This window comes from Callithrix jacchus, chromosome 1 (assembly GCF_049354715.1).
Source record: "Callithrix jacchus isolate 240 chromosome 1, calJac240_pri, whole genome shotgun sequence".
Taxonomy (NCBI): domain Eukaryota; kingdom Metazoa; phylum Chordata; class Mammalia; order Primates; family Cebidae; genus Callithrix; species Callithrix jacchus.
In genome coordinates, this window is record NC_133502.1 from 4,995,199 (window position 1) to 5,012,420 (window position 17,222).

A 17,222-nucleotide genomic window follows, 5' to 3' on the forward strand; every position below is an offset into this window, starting at 1 on the left:
GAAACTATCATCACAGTGAACAGGCAACCTAGAGAATGGAAGAAAATTTTTGCAATCTATCCATCTGAAAAGGGCTAATATCCAGAATTTGCAAAGAACGTAAACAAATTTACAAGAAAGAAACAAATAACCCATCAAAAAGTGGGAAAAGGATATGAACAGCCACTTTTCAAAGGAAGACATTTGTGCAGCCAACAAACACATGACAACATGCTCATTAGCACTGTTTATTAGAGAAATGCAAATCAAAACCACAAGGAGATACCATCTCATGCCAGGTAGAATGGTGATCGTTAAAAGCTCAAGAGATGATAGATGCTGGAGAGGATGTGGAGAAATAGGAACGCGTTTCCATTGTTGGTGGGAGTGTAAATTAGTTCAGCCATTGTGGAAGACAGTGTGATGATTCCTCAAGGATCTAAAAATAGAAATTCCATTTGACCCAGCAATCCCATTACTGGGTATATACCCAAAGGATTATAAATCACTGTACTATAAAGACACAAGCACACGTATGTTTATTGTGATACTGTTTACAATAGCAAAGAATGGAACCAACTCAAATGCCCATCAATGATAGATTGGATAAATAAAATGTGGCAGATATACTTTCTTTATCTTTCTTTCTTTCTTTTTTTTTTTAATAGATGGTGTCTCCCTTTGTTACCCAGGCTGGAGGGCTGTGACCCAATGTTGGTTCAGTGTATCCTCAGACTCAGTAGGCTCAAGCAATCCTCTCACCTCAGCCCCTCGAATAGCTGAGACTGCAAGCAGTCAGGCACAACTATGCCTGGCTAGATTTTTATTTTATTTTATTTTATTGCTTTTATACTTTATTTTATTTTACTTTACGGATATGATCTTGCTAATGCTTCCCAGGCTGGTCTTCAATTCCTGGCCTCAAGCCATCCTCCTGCCTCTATATCCCAAGCAGCTGGGATTACAGAAACAATACACTGTGCCTAGCCACATCTACTACCTTTAACAGTTCTTTTTCTTTTTCTTTCCTTTTCTTTCTTTTTTTTTTTTTTTTGAGATGGAGTCTCGCTCTGTTACACAGGCTGCCTCCTGGGTTCAAGTAATTCTTCTGCCTCAGCCTCCCAAGTAGCTGGGACTACAGGTGCCTGCCACCGTACCCAGCTACTTTTTGTGATTTTAGTAGAGACGGGGTTTCACCATATTGGCCTCTCTGGTTTCAACTCCTGACCTTGTGTTCTGCCCGCCTTGGCCTTCCAAAGTGCTGGGATTGCAGGCGTGAGCCACCGCGGCTGGCAGTAGTTCGTGACAGATATCAAGACCTGTTAGGCAAGTTTACAAGCAAACTAGCACAGGTAATAAACCTTCTATAAGGTGGGGAAAAATACAATAGTCTAATGTGTCCTTCGCAAACTCTCATTCCCATCCTTTGGTCCAATGGAGTCTCTCACTAACTTACTTTCATATTCAATTTTAGAATGCATTCATTTAATTGATTAAAGTCAAAACTTACAATTTATTTTTCCCATCTATTTTAAGTCAAATGTATTATATTTTGATTGACAATTCTGATTTCTAAGAGCACTTCTGCTCAGAAGTACATAGGAAATGTGGTATATGCATGTCATTTTATATATATACACATAAATTTTACATATACACATATATTACATGTATGCATTATATATATATTGCATCAATGAGAGAGAGAGAGAGAGGGAGAGAGAAAGAGAGGGAGAGAGACGGGGGGAGAGAGAGTCATTTTAACTATACATATATAGAAGGAGGAACTATATATATATAGTTTGAATGACTATATATATAACTTGAATGACTCTGTTCCTTCCAATATTCATACATTGAAATCTAATTTCCAAAGTGAAGATATTAAGAGATGGGGCTTTGGGGAGGTGACTAGGCCATGAAGACAGAGCCCTCATAAGAGGAATTAGTGTCTCTGTTAAAAAAGCTGAAGGAAACTAGCTTGTTGGTCATTTTCTCCCTGTGAGGATGCAGAAAGGAAGTTCTATCTGTGAACCAGAGTGAGTTCTTACCAGGTACCCAGTCTACTGCTGCCTTGATTGTGGACAACTGTCTCTAGAACTGTAAGAAATAAATGTCTGGTGTTTATCAGCCACCAAGTTTGTATTATTTTGATAGAGCAGCATGAATAGACTTTCTCATTTTTGTATATTGATAGTAGTGCATTGCTTTTCTTGCCCAGAATAAATATCAATTAAGAATTTGCTGTTCTAAATCTTTCATCATATGGCCTAAGGTAGACTTGAGTTTAAAATAAGGAAAACCTAGATTAAAAGAGAGTTAATAGTGGTTACCACCCTTGAGACTGCTGGTAAATAACCAGTATAATCCACCTGGGTATATGCCTTATTCCATCAAGTTCCTACAATTTGCAAGAGATAACTTGAATTATAGCAATAAATTATGAAAAGAGCCACTGACTGCTTTTATCCTAAACTGTATTGCAAAGGATATTTATACAGTAAGCAACCACTGAATATAGATAGTTGCATACTCTGGAACAAAGGGCAGGTTTGTTTACTTCACGGTATAAAAAGATAGTTTTCCTCAAAAGCAAACATTAGCTGTGCTTACTCTTTATTGTAAATGATCCCATTTACATAAGCTTGGGGTTTACTGTGAAGCAACCTGACATATGTATATATGATCTTCTTGAATCATACTGTGGGAATTGAGGCTCAGGAATTTGGCACAAATGTGAAAAACTGGCCACTGCTATTGTTGTAAGTAATAACTTGTACTTTTTCTGTGACCCTGGAGTCATACATATCTTTTCTGTCAACATTCATAAAACTTTAGCACAACTTAGTTGTAATTAAGGTAAAAGTGTCAGGTGTTTTGCACTTACTGATACAATTTTAACTCTCTCTTTACAACTTTATTTTCAAATTTATTATTTCATTTTATTTATTTATATTTCTAGAGATGGGAGTGTTGCTATGTTGCCATGCCTGCCTCAGAATCCTGTAGCAAATGATACTTTTGCTTCAGACTCTTGAGTAGCTGGTATTACACATGTGTTTCACTGCACCCAGTTTCTCATCCCTTTTTAATTAAAAAAAAATTAATCATTATAAATATATAATACTTGCATGTATGGAGTACATGTGATATTTGTGTACAAATTAACAATGTGTAATGATCTAATCAGGGTAATTGAGGTATCCATCACCTCAAACATTTACTATTTATTTGTGTTAGGAACATTTCAATTCAATGTAATTCTTCAAAACAACTTTCAGTTATTTTGAAATACATAATACATTTTTAATTATAGGGATACCACTCACTAGACTGTATTCCTTCTATCCAGCTTTATTTTTGTACCTATTAACCCTCCGGTCTTTATCTTTTCCTCCCTGCTACCCTTCCAAGCCTCTGATAACCATCATCCTACTCTCTATTTCTATAAAGATCTTAGGTACTTATGACAAATTTTTTTTTTGTCATATAGGAAGCAGACACTTATGTTGTAGTACATTTTTAAAAACATACCAAGGGCATTATTTGGCATATTTGGTAAACCAATGTCAGTTTACATTTATTGAACAACTAGCAAAACATAATCACTGCTAAAATTAAAGGATATAGAAAGTAATGAAGCATCACATATGCTTAAGGAGATGATATAAACAAAATTTATAATAATCACAATAATAAGAGTTCATATTAATAAACTGCTATGTATCAGAACTCATATTATTATACATACATTTTATATGTAAGAAAATTACCATTACAAGACAGTTGATATATGACCAAATAACAGAGTAACAGAGACTGGATTTGAACATGCACGGTTCCAGAACGTATCATCCAACCACTATACTTTATATCTGAGGATATAAAACATATGTAAAACAAAATTAACAAAAGAAGATTGCACAAACTCAATCGTCTGTTTCTTCTACATAAAATCATTTGTTACATTTCATGCATCTTTTTCTATGCTGGAATTGAGGGGTTTTAATTTCAATAAATAGCTTGAATTCTAATCATTCACTGTTAGAAGTCAAATACATATTACATTTCTTGAGATGTTATTCAGATAGGTTTCTGTCTTCTGTCTCTCATGTTTATTTTTCTGAATAGATTGCTTTTATAAAATCTAATGATAGAAATATAAAGGTTATCTTCACCATCCCAAAGTGTTAGAGTTACAGAGAGAGCCTCTGCACCTGGCTACTTCATGTTTTGTATTAAGATATAGACATTTTCTACTATAAAATTTAAATATTTTATTTCCAACTTTTAAAATTATTTTTATATTGTTGTCCTGGGCACTTAATTAACATTTTAACTTAAAATGGTCTAGTTCAGATTAATATCAACTTAATTTCAATAAAATACAAAAACTTTGGTTCAAATAATTCCTTTTCATTCTTCTTCCCTTGTATTGTCATCTAAACTATTCCGTATACATTATAATCCTGGCAACATTTGATGATTATTGCCTTATGCAATTGCCATTAGATCAGATAGAAAAGTAAAAAGTTACAAACAAAAATGCATTTGTACTCTCTGTTACATTTACTTCCAGAGTTCATTTACTTGTGTTCTTTATCTTTTTGTATGACCTGAGTTAATGTTTAGTGTTCTTTTTATTTAGTCTGAAGAGATCTCAATAGCATTTCTTATAATTCAGTCTGCTAGCAATATTTTTTTCAGTTTTGTGTATCTGGTAATGTCTTAACTTCCTTCTTATTGTTGAAAAATAATTATTCTGGGCATCATATCATCTATGATAGTTTTTTATAATCCCAGAACTTCGAATTTGCCACATGGTTTTTGGTTTCTAAAGAAAAGTTACCTGGTATTTTTCTTGTACATCAGTTGTATCAAACCATTCTTTTTGTGTTGCTTTCAATATTTTCTCTTTATTTTTGATGTTTGATAGTGTGTTCAAAATCATTTAGGTATGGATATCTTCAACTTTAACTTTCTTGTAGTACCTTGAGACTCATGAATGTGTAGATTGAAGCTTTTTGTCATACTTAGAACTGTTTGGCTAACATTACTTAAACTCTATTCTTTCTATTGATTTCTTATTCTCCATTTTTTCTGAGACCCCCTATATACATATGTTGACATGATACATATTTTTCTTTATTCTTTTCTCTGATACTCAGTGTGCTTAATCTCAATCATTTATTTTTAAGTGTTATGATGCTTTCTTCTGGCAACTCAAGTTTCTGTTGACCCACTCCCTTGAATTTTTCATTTCAATTATTATATATTTCAACTTGAAAATTTCTGTGTTCCTTTGACTACTTTTTTTCTGTTTTGTTACTCATTTATTTTTTGTTACTCTCTATTTAATGAGAGATTATTTTACGATATTTTCTACATCACTAGACATGGTTTCTTAGTTCTTTGAAAATAGTAATAAATGTTCTAAACTTTTGCCTCATTGAGGTTAATGTTTGGGCTTTCTTGGAGACAGTTTCTATAAACTTTATTTTCTGTCTTGTTGTGGTTGGTAATTTTGTCATCTTTGTCACCACCTCACCCCTTGTGTGACTTATTTGCATGTCTCGTCAATTTTAGTGAACAGTTGGACATTTTAAGTAACATCACAAATCTAGGAATCTGATCTTATATCCTCAATGTATGTGGTGTTATAGTAGCCATTTGTTTAGATAATTTTCTGGATGAATTCTGTAAACTATATGTTCTTTTTTTTGTGCAGTTACTGCTCACCAGAGTGGCCAACTAATGGTTTTCAAAGGATGCTCTTCAAGATCTTGAACCAGTATGTCTCTCATTGTTTGCCAAGCAACTTTGAGAGTGTATTGGGGTGTTGAGACATGCTTTTGATTTTCTGACGCTTTATACCTCTGCTTTAGTCTTCACTTCCTACTAATAAAGAGCATTGAAGTTAGACAAATAGAAAAAGCTTTTGGACATTGTAAGTTTTTCATGGGTAATGAGAACTCTGCACGTTCCCATGCTTTCTAGATCCCAAGGAATATGTCAGAGCTTTTGAACAATAAGTAGGTTTACATTATTTCTGAGATTTTGTTTTTACATTTTTGTCTCGCCTGTTTATTTCAGCTAGTATCACAGCTTCAGGCAACAGTGATGTTAAATAACAGCAATTAATTTCTTTACATCTTTCCATCTATCTTACAAAGAAAATTGCAAAGCCAAGAAATGAATCTGGTTTTATAATCTGAACATTTTGTTTCTGCTTTTTTTTTTTTTTTGAGTTGGAGTTTCTCTCCAGTTGCCCAGGCTGGAGTGCAATGGTGCAAACTCGGCTCACTGCAACCTCCTCCTCCAGCCTTCAAGTGATTCTGTTTCTGTCTCTTTAAAACTTAGTCTTTAAGTTATCAAGATATTAACATTTAATTATCAATATTATTATAGTCATCAGAAGGCATTTATGTTCTTCTGTGTTCTTATAACTTAGAAGGTCTCTCTTCTGATTTCATTATGGAAAATATCAAATATATCCTAGATTGTTGGTTATGTCTTTAGCACATATATCTCTTGCACTTTGGCAATTTAGTTATGAAGATAAATTTCTTAAAGAGAAATTTGAGATGATATGCTACTGATTTTTTTTTTTTAATTTTGAGATGGCATTTCACTGTTGTTACCCAGAATGGAGTGCAATTGCACGATCTTGGCTCACCACAACCTCCGCCTCCTGGGTTCAAGCAATTCTCCTGCCTCAGCCTCCCGAGTAGCTGGGACTACAGGGGCGCACCACCATGCCCAGCTAATTTTTGTATTTTTAGTAGAGGCGAGGTTTCACCATGTTGACCGGGATGGTCTTGATCTCTTGACCTCATGATCCACCCTCCTCGGCCTCCCAAAGTGCTGGGATTACAGGCGTGAGCCACCACGCCCGGCCCTGAAGTTTTATGTATTTCATTTTCCAACATTCAAACAGAATATGTCATTTAGTTTATTATTAACAAAATAGATGTGTTTATATTAAGCCCTTTATGTAAGTATGGGAAATTTCAAATAATTTCCTGGAACTGTCTTTGCTTTCCTTACTTTAATACCATATTTAATTTGCTCCCACGAGAGATATTCTTCCAAAAATATTTTGTTTTTGCAAATCACTTTCCCATTTGAATAAGAACCTCTCTTGTGATTCTGAGTATTTTGATATACTGTAGCTCAAGGCAATCACAAAAAATAATGTAACTATTTTAAAGAAATATTGCCTGGAAATATAGCTTGCTTATGTAGTCAATTAAGGCAAAGGCTTATTTATTGTTGATTTCGACTTAACTTCTGTCTTTGATATTTATAACATATATTTGACTGCATAGTTGGGTTTGCAGATTGTTTTCCTCCAGCTACTTCACTATGAGCACAAAATTAATTATATATGTACCAGCAGATGCCACCAGGATACAGTTGAAAATGCAACAGTAAATCTAAACTTTTCTCCAAATAGAATTTTGTCATATGTGGCCTCCTAGTCACTCTTTCTTTCTTCAGCAGTTATAAGCACAACCACTACATACAATGTTGATATGTAAATGTACTATTTTAAATGATGGACAATATTAAATGTCTTTTTTATGTGTTTTAATGTTGGAAATAATATTAAAGGTGATTGCAATTGGAATACAAACAAACATAAAATTTCAGAAATACATACATTTAAAAATACCCACACATGTATAGTGTATGTATATGTGATAAAAAGTGAACTCATTTATGCTATCTGGTGATTAAAATAATACATTTTTAGAATTTCACAAAAGTAATTACTTCGGAAAGAGTATATTTGCTCGAAAGAATTTAAAACTAAATTTTCACTAAAAATGTAAACTTTCAGATATAAGAGCTATATATTTGGTTATGATTATATATTACATCAAGGATTTTAACACTACACTTAAACACAGACACACTCACTGTCTCTATTTATACACATATATAGTCCTGACCATTACCCCAAAATCATTCCAAAATTATACTAAGGATCCGTATTCCTTCTTGTACACCAATTGTATCAAATCATTTTTTTCTTGTTGCTTTCAATATTTTCTGTCTTTGGTTTTTGATAGTTTGACTAGAATTGCTTAGGTATAGATATCTTCAATTTTAATTTTCTTGTAGTACTTTGAGACTCACGAATGTGTAGATCGAAGTTTTTGTCATACTTGGAACTGTTTGGCTAACATTACTTAAACTCTATTCTTTCTATTGATTTCTTATTCTCAGAGTGCTTAATCACAATTGATTTATTTTAAGTGTTCTGATGCTTTCTTTTGGCAATTCAAGTTTTTGTTGACCCACTCCAGTGAATTTTTCATTTCAATTATTATATTTTTCAACTTCAAAATTTCTGTATTCCTTTGACTGATTTTTCTATTTTGTTCTTCATCTATTTTTTGATACTCTCTACTTAATGAGAGATTATTTTACTGTATTTCTACACGTTTAGAGATGGTTTCTCTTCTTTGAAAATATTTATAACTGTTCTAAAGTTTTGACTCATTGAGGTTAATGTTTAGGCTTTCTTGGAGATAGTTTCTATGAACTTTGTTTCCTGTTTATTTTATTTTATTTTTCTTGCTGTTGTTGTTGGTAATTTTGTCATTTTTGTCACCACCTCATACCTTTTATGACTTATTTTCATGTCTTATCAATTTTAATGAAAAGTCCTTCATGCCCACCCACACACAGCACAACACATACCATCATGGAATATTTTGGCTTTCTTTTACATAAAAATAATTTGTGGTTATATGATTGAATGTCTCCTGTCACTCTTAACTTTGGATGATTGTATAATTACTATTCTAATCTTAGTTACTTCTGAAAGTGAGAAGAAGCCTTATTAATTATTGTAGTAAAAAAAAGATAGTGAAACTGGAAAATATAGTCACTCTTCAAACCCAAAAACCAGATGCATGCTTAAATCTACCCTTCCTTATGTTTTAAATCACTCAGTTAGGTGTCACTCCTCCTTCCAAACACAAATTCTTTTGCATAAACATTATATTTCACACTTTCTCCATATTTATAGCTGCTTTATCAGATAAGTAAGCAGAACTGCATTCTTTAATAATTCACCTGGCATTCACCGTCCCTCCGTAAAGACTACTCCCACTTATGGATATATAAATTTTTATTAAATGTATATTAGAGTGTTTCACAATTTTACTCAGTCTTTTTCCCATTATTTTATATTAAAATGCACACTTAATTACATGACTATAAGACTTTGAATGTATTTTCTTCATGTCCCCTCTCTGATCTCATTTCCTACAAATATTTTTCACTCCCTTCATACTGCCGCCACAATTCAAATTTTGAAGCACACTAAGAGGTACTCAGTGTCTTTCTGCTTGTTTTATCTCATTAAATGTGCCCCTAAATAATCCTGTGGCCTGTTTCTCATTTCCTTCATTTTTGTTCAAATGTCATCTCCACTGAGAGGTCTTCTTTGCCCATGATATATAAAATAGCAGTCTCATCACTGTCCTCACAACTGAGATATGTTTTCTTTTGTTACCCATACCACAGACAGACCCAATTGGTATTAAGTGCTACTTTCATTGTATGCCTCCTTAGTATTAAGTATTGAATACTATTTTCATTTTATGTCTCCTTCAATACGAATGAATTTAAGCCACATGAAATTGGTTTGGTTTTACTCTTACTTTTTTTTCTATTCAGAGCTTAGTCAAAAACATATTTATTGAATCGTTGAAAAAAATTAATCACAATTATATAGGAATGCCCTCATCTTTTAGCATGAATATATTACTGTATGGATATTTAGTCATTCTCTCTGATTTGTGTAGTTTTACAGTGTACATTGTACTTCTGTTCTTAGGGAAGCCATTTTCTCCCACAAACCACGTATTTTCCTCTCCTTCCAGAGTATTTAACTAATAAATACTATTTCATTAGTTAAAATTCATTTTCCAGCATCATCTTTTTTCTGTCTCTATTGTATAAATTCTATAAGTATAAAATCACATTCTCTAATTTCCCATTAATTAAAGAAAAAAAATTTTTTCCCAATTGCATGTTGAAATCTAGGAACTATACAATTATTTTATCAATATTCACAGCAAGTTCTCCCTACATAAGAAAAAAATATTCAAATATGTTTGACTTTACAACAGTGTTTGATAAATTTGTATTTCTGAGAAGCTGGGAAGTGCATTTCCTTTTCAAGACACAATACTAGCCTGGCCTTCCCCCTCACATGATTAGCCACTCCTTTTCAATCTCTTTTTCTGAGTTTTCATCATTAAATGTTAGAGTGAGTTAGGTTTAATCATGAACTTTATCATCTTTTCTCAGTTCAAGTCTTCCCTAACCAGACACTTAAAGGAAACAGAATTCTGGGAAGCTTACTTTAGCCTAACCAAGATAATACAATATAAAGCCATCACAGATGAAATAACCAAGCTATGTGAAAGCCTTCAAATGTATTTTGAAATTCCTTAAGTGAGTTTTTCAATTCCAGAATCTCTGATTGATTTCTATTTAACCCTCCCTCTTGGGAGGGCAGGAGTTCAAACCCAGCCTGACCACTTGAGGCCAGGAGTTCACTTGAGGCCAGGAGTTCAAGCCCAGCCTGACCAACATGGTGAAACTCCATTTCTACTAAAAATATAAAAATTAGCCAGTCGTGGTGGCAGGTATCTCTAGTACCAGCTACTCAGGAGCTAAAGCATGAGAATTACTTAAACCTAGAAGACAACAGTTGCAGTGAGCAGAGATCACACCACCACACTCCAACCTGTGCAACATAGTGAGACTCAGTCTCAAACAAAACAAAACAAAAATCCATGTGCTAGTCTAGGTGGTAAAATTAACGATGGAGAATCATTCTTAAGCTTTCCCTTTATTTAGCTTATAATATTTATTATGTTACCCAGTAAGCCAAGTACTGTAGCCAAGTATATGTATTAGCTGTCAATTTTTGTTTGTTAGTCTCTTTTTCCAAATAATCTTATTTAATCCCTCTAATTTTATCACTTAAATCCAATTTCAAATATCACATTAGTGTGTTTCCCACTAACAATCTTACTGAAAATATATTCTTTCACAAATCTACATTGTTTTAAGTTAGTTTTCCTCCGTGAAGCTATCAATGTGTAAATGTATTAGGTTTAATCATTTCCTCAGTCTATGCTTTCTATATTTTCTCACTCATGTATAAGCTTCATGACAGGAGCAACTTTTCTGTATCAGGAATTTCTATCTCAGTGTGTCAGTGACAGACTCTGATAGAATAGATTGAGAAATAAATGAATAAAGTGCTCAAAAATACTTATATTTCTTATGATACATAGAACGCATAGTTTTAATTTGATTTATCATATTTTTATATTGTTGTGGTCAGTGGAAGTAAATTATTTTGGAAGAAAGATATAGTGTCTTATGTTATGGATACAGCTTTTCTCTGTGACTTTAGGTGAAACTACACAACTTTACTTACCTATTATTTATCTCCCCTCCAAAAATAACATTTTCTCTCTACAATCATTCTAATAAACTTTAATGAAAATATGGCATAAGATTAGCCTTCTGTTTCATATGTGTTTTGTTAACAGCTTTTTAATTTCAAACACATGAAGTGAGAAAGCACGGAACTTCTACTTCCTTGAAAGATGGTTCTATAAGAAAGTGTAAGAAAAATAATATACACAAACAATAAGAAAAAAACCCTCAATTTATTGGCTTTTGTCATACAAAAAAAATGTAAGGAAAAAGCACATGCCTACTATATATGAGAGCTAAGGACAAAACTATTAGATCTCTGAAATGTTTTTATGACTAAGAGAACTGCTTTGTTTTGTTTTTTTCATCTAAATCATTATCCAGCCTTCTTAATAAAAATAATCATTTTCCATTATTCTCCTCATAAACTCCAAAGAATTGCAGAAGTAAGGGAAAGAGAAACTGCTATTAGGTTTCTATTGTGATTATTTCCTCTCTTGTATGCGAATTTGAAATGAAAGCTTTTAAGTTCAAGAATCATTTCCATGCTTGGAAAACTAAATTAGAGGAGAAAAGTGAATGAAGAATAATAAAAATTTGTTAATAGCTTGCCGCGGTGATATTTTTATACTACCTTTACTCATTTTCTTACTCCCATTCACACAGCAGTGACAACAAATGAAAAGAACATAATACTTATTTCTTATGGGACAGAAATAAATACCTTATATACCGAATATGATAGAATAATGACAGATTCAGAAGATATTCTAGCCTAGCTATTAGCAAGAAAAGAGGCTTTTTCTCATCTCTTGACACAATTATTTAGATGCATATTCTGACACTAGTCATACCCGTTTCATGAATGTTAGTTGAATTTTTTAGATCTTAATGCAATGGCAAATTATGATTACATAGCTAATTATTCAAAACATATGAAAGGTTTTAAGAAAGGATCTGGTGCTTAAGGAGATTTACACAAGTAAATTAAAGGAAAGCCCTGTAGTCAACTACTGACCGTGGGAAAAGTTCTGAGAGTCCCTTGGAGACAAATCTGCATAAAACACAGGGCTTGACACACAACTATTTAAGGAGAAGAATGTCAGTTATAGCATACAATTTGAGCAAGTCTTGTGAAATATGCAATGATCATTTTAGGACTGAAAGAAAGGGGCAGAGAAAACACAATGAGAAAGCTGTAAAAAGCATTTTCTGTGGTAAGGTTAAGATAATTACATATGTTATCCATTTCCTACAAATGATGTCTGAAAGCAAAGGAGCTTAGTTCCCTAATAAGTCAATAGGATTTTGTATTCCATTAAGTAAAACATAAGATTCTGTTGTAAGAATAGTTTTATACTTATTAACCAATGCACAAAACTCTATGTGCAACTTAAATAAATTGAAAGGTTTGAATAACTTTATTATATAAAGTGTATAGGCTTGATTCAAAATTAGTTAAGATGCCCCTAATGGTAACATGGCTAGAAAATGTTCTTTGGGAATCAAATTTGATCTGCTGTTAAGAATGTCCTAAAACAGCACATTAAACCGTTTTGGTTTTTTTTTTTTTGTATTATAAATTAACAGAAGGGTAAATTCAGTATGTTTAAAAGGGTTTGAAGCAAATTAGCCTGAGAACCTAACTACACGTAGAAACTTGATGGAAGAAGAAAAGAGAAGCCGGGATCGGTGGCTCACGCCTGTAATCCCAGCACTTTGGGAGGCCGAGACGGGTGGATCATGAGGTCAAGAGATCCAGACCATCCTGGTCAACATGGTGAAACCCCATCTCTATTAAAAATACAAAAAATAGCTGGGCATGGTGGCGCGTGCCTGTATCCCAGCTACTTGGGAGGCTGAGGCAGGAGAATTGCTTGAATCCAGGAGGCAGAGGTTGCGGTGAGCCGAGATCGTTCCATTGCACTCCAGCCTCAGTAACAAGAGTGAAACTACATCTCAAAAAAAAAAAAAAAAAAAAGAAGAAGAAGAAGAAAAGATACTCCCAAGAGTGAAAAAGTGTCCATGCTGGGAAGACAGGACTAAGAGCATTATTAATTATAGTTCTGTTTAGTTCGGAGCCAACTTTCAAAAGTGGTAGCATTGGTTGAAAGAGTTAACAATAGTTTGTTAGACTAAAGTATTGATCTCATTTTTTTTCCTAACATGCAATAGATTCATATACTCACACCCTTGGTATGAATCCAAAATAGGAAGAGTGTATGACCCAGTTAATTAACTATTTGGTTTGGACCATGTGAATGAATTCATCCACTGTGTTGACAGTAAATGTCACATAAGCAGAGGTTCATCCTACTGGGCTACAACAATCTGCAATGAGAAGTCTTCATCCTGGGTAGCCATTGCCCCTCTTCCTGGGCTATAAAATGTCACATTTAAGATAGAGTACATTGCCTGAATAGGAGCAGGTTTAGGATTTGTGTGAGACACATGGAACTCATTTGACCACGATGTGCAGATCCTGAATTTCAGACTAGAAAGTCCAGTCAGCCTAGTGTCATCAGATTGCAACTGACCAACAGATATAAAACTGGTAGAAAATTGTTTTAAGAAACTGAGTTTGGGGTGGTATATTATTAAAAATTATTTTGACTATAGCTAACAATTTTAGATAGTAATTTAAAAAAAAAATAGAAAAAAGTCAGGTATGAGCTAATTTACAAAACCAGTTAAGAACATGTATGTGGCAGGACATGTGGCTCACACCTATAATACCAACACTTTGACAGCCTAAGGCAGGAGGATCACTGCAGCTCAGGAGTTTGAGACCAGCATGGGCAAAATAGGGAGAACGCATTGCTACAAATTTTTAAAATTAGCTGGACATGGCAATGCATGCCTGTAGCCAGGGAGTGTGAGGCTGCAGTGACCCATGATTGCACTACTGAACTGCAGCCTTGGTGACAGAGCAAGACCCTGTCTCGAAAGAAATAAAAATGTTCTCATTAAAAAGCAAATGAAAACATCTTCAAATTTATATAGAGGAAGAATGGAACATTTGTTTTCTTAACTAAGACAAAAGAAAATTTAGTAATAAAATTACAAATTTTCTGACTTCTAATATTTTTATTTAATTTTAAATGTTTTGTAAAACATGAAACATGAATATTTGGTATATTTAGGGCTATTTTAAAAGAATAAGAATAAGTTAGAAATAAAAGGCCGGGCGCGGTGGCTCAGGCCTGTAATCCCAGCACTTTGGGAAGCCGAGGCAGGTGGATCACCAAGTCAAGAGATGGAGACCATCCTGGTCAACATGGTGAAACCCCGACTCTACTAAAAATACAAAAAATTAGCTGGGCATGGTGGCACGTGCCTGTAATCCCAGCTACTCAGGAGGCTGAGGCAGGAGAATTGCCTGAATCCAGGAGGCGGAGGTTGCGGTGAGCCGAGATCGCGCCATTGCACTCCAGCCTGGGTAACAAGAGCGAAACTCCGTCTCAAAAAAAAAAAAAAAGAAAGAAAAGAAATAAAAATAGGATTTAATGCCAAAGTAAAAATTCATTTAAATTAGAAAGAAAATATTCTTTTTTTTTTTTTTTTTTGAGACACATTCTTGCTCTGTCACCCAGGCTGAAGTGCAGTGATACGATCTTGGACCATCGCAACCTCGGCCTCCCCGGGTTCCAGTGATTCTCCTGCCTCACTCTCTGGAGTAGCTGGGATTACAGGCATGCACCCCCATGAGTAGCTAATTTTTGTATTTTTAGTAGAGATGGGGTTTCACCATGTTGGCCAGGTTGGTGTCAAACTCCTGACCTCAGGCGATCTGCCTGCCTCGACTTCCCAAAGTGCTAGGATTACAGGTGTGAGCCACTGTGCCTGGCCAGAAAGATAATATTCTAATGTCTGAAGGATCCTTGCATCCCTGGTTATCCAGGAGTATAGTATATTCTAGGCTATTTGAACCACTTCCCTCTCTCCCCAACCCTCTTTGTTACCCTGTCTTTCTATACTTTATCTCCCTCTCGCTTTTTCTCTCTGCCTCTTTCTCTGTTTTGAATTTATTTATTTTTGCTCTCCCTCCTTTCTTTCTCTAACTCTGTTTATATCTCTCTAAATGTGAATGAATAGCTGGATTTTAAGATTTACCCTCGGCCGGCATGGTGGCTCTGGCCTGTAATTCCAGCACTTTGGGAAGCCGAGATGGGTGGATTCCCTGAGGTCAGGAGTTCAACACCAGCCTGACCAACATGGCAAAAACACATCTCTACTAAAAATACAAAATTAGCCAGGCGTAGTGGCTCATACCTTTAATCCCAGCTACTCTGAAGGCTGAGGCAGGAGAATTTCTTGAACCAGAGAGTCAGAGGTTGCAGTGAGCAGAGATGACCCACTACACTACAGCCTGGGTAACAAGACAGAAACTCCTTCTCAAAAAAAAAAAAAAAAAAAAAAAAGAATGGGCCGTGGTGATGTTTGCCCTTGTACGACTCTCTCCACTTACTTTGAGTATGGATGGGAATTGTGAACATGCTGAGATATCACTCCTGTGCTTATGTTACAAAATGTAATCATGTGAGCACTTTGAATTCAGGTAGCAGAATGAGAAGACAAAGAGATTTGAGTCATGATAAGCATTCCATGGGCCATTACTGGATTTGAAGATGGAGAAAGCATAGGCAAAGATCAGATAGAATTTTGTTAGGATCTGTGAACAACACCTGGTCAAAAGCCAGCAAGGAAATAATAGTGACCTCAATCTCAGCACAGACATACCCAACTGAACTCTGCCAACAGACTGAAGGAGCCCAAAGGAGATTCTTCTCCCATGTTTTCAGGTATGATTCCAACCCATCCAACAGCTTGAATGTGGCCTTGTGGGTTCCTGAGCACGTAAGAACCTGCATGGAGTTTGACCTACAGAACTGTGAGCTAATAAATGGACGTTGTTGTAAGGTATCACATTTGTAGAAAGATGTTAAGTAGTAATGGAACATGAATCCAACTTTTAAATGTATGTTAACTTAGGATTTAGAGTAATTCATTCAGAGGTTCTTTTTGTTCTTCACACTGTTTTTGTCTACCAACAGAAGAAATAAAAAAGAAGGTTATGTGACGCTCATTTTTTTAAATCGTATTCTTGTAAGAGCTATTTTATCTATGATATGGTTACTTATCCTGGTGAACATACTGATTTTCTGCTCTGTTCATAATGCTTAGTTTTCTTTTTGGTGAAATTTTGATGAGGTCAAGCAAAATATTTGCTAATACATATTTTTAAAAGCCTTACCATCTCAAATATTGAAAAAAACATACAGCTAAAAAATAAATTACAAAATATGTTAAAATATTTGAAAAAGAGAAAATGTTTCAAGTGATATGAAGCTTTGGCTTATTTGCTTTTATGCAATATGAAGCATCTGTCTACTTAAAATACTTTGGTCTTGGTGGCTCACACTTGTAATCCCAGCACTTTGGGAGGCCGGGGCTGGCGGATCACAAGGTCAGGAGATCCAGACCATCCTGGACAACATGGTGAAACCCCGTCTCTACTAAAAATACAAAAAATAGCTGGGCATGTTGGTGCATGCCTGTAATCCCAGCTACTCAGGAGGCTGAGGCAGGAGAATTGCTTGAACCCAGGAGGCGGAGGTTGCAGTGAGCCGAGATCGCGCCATTGCACTCCAGGCTGGAGCCTGGCGACAGAGCAAGGCTCTGTCTCAAAAAAAAAAAAAAAAAAAAGAATCTCTCCAATAGAAAATGATGTTTATTCAGGAATAGGACATTGAAACGGGAAACGTGCT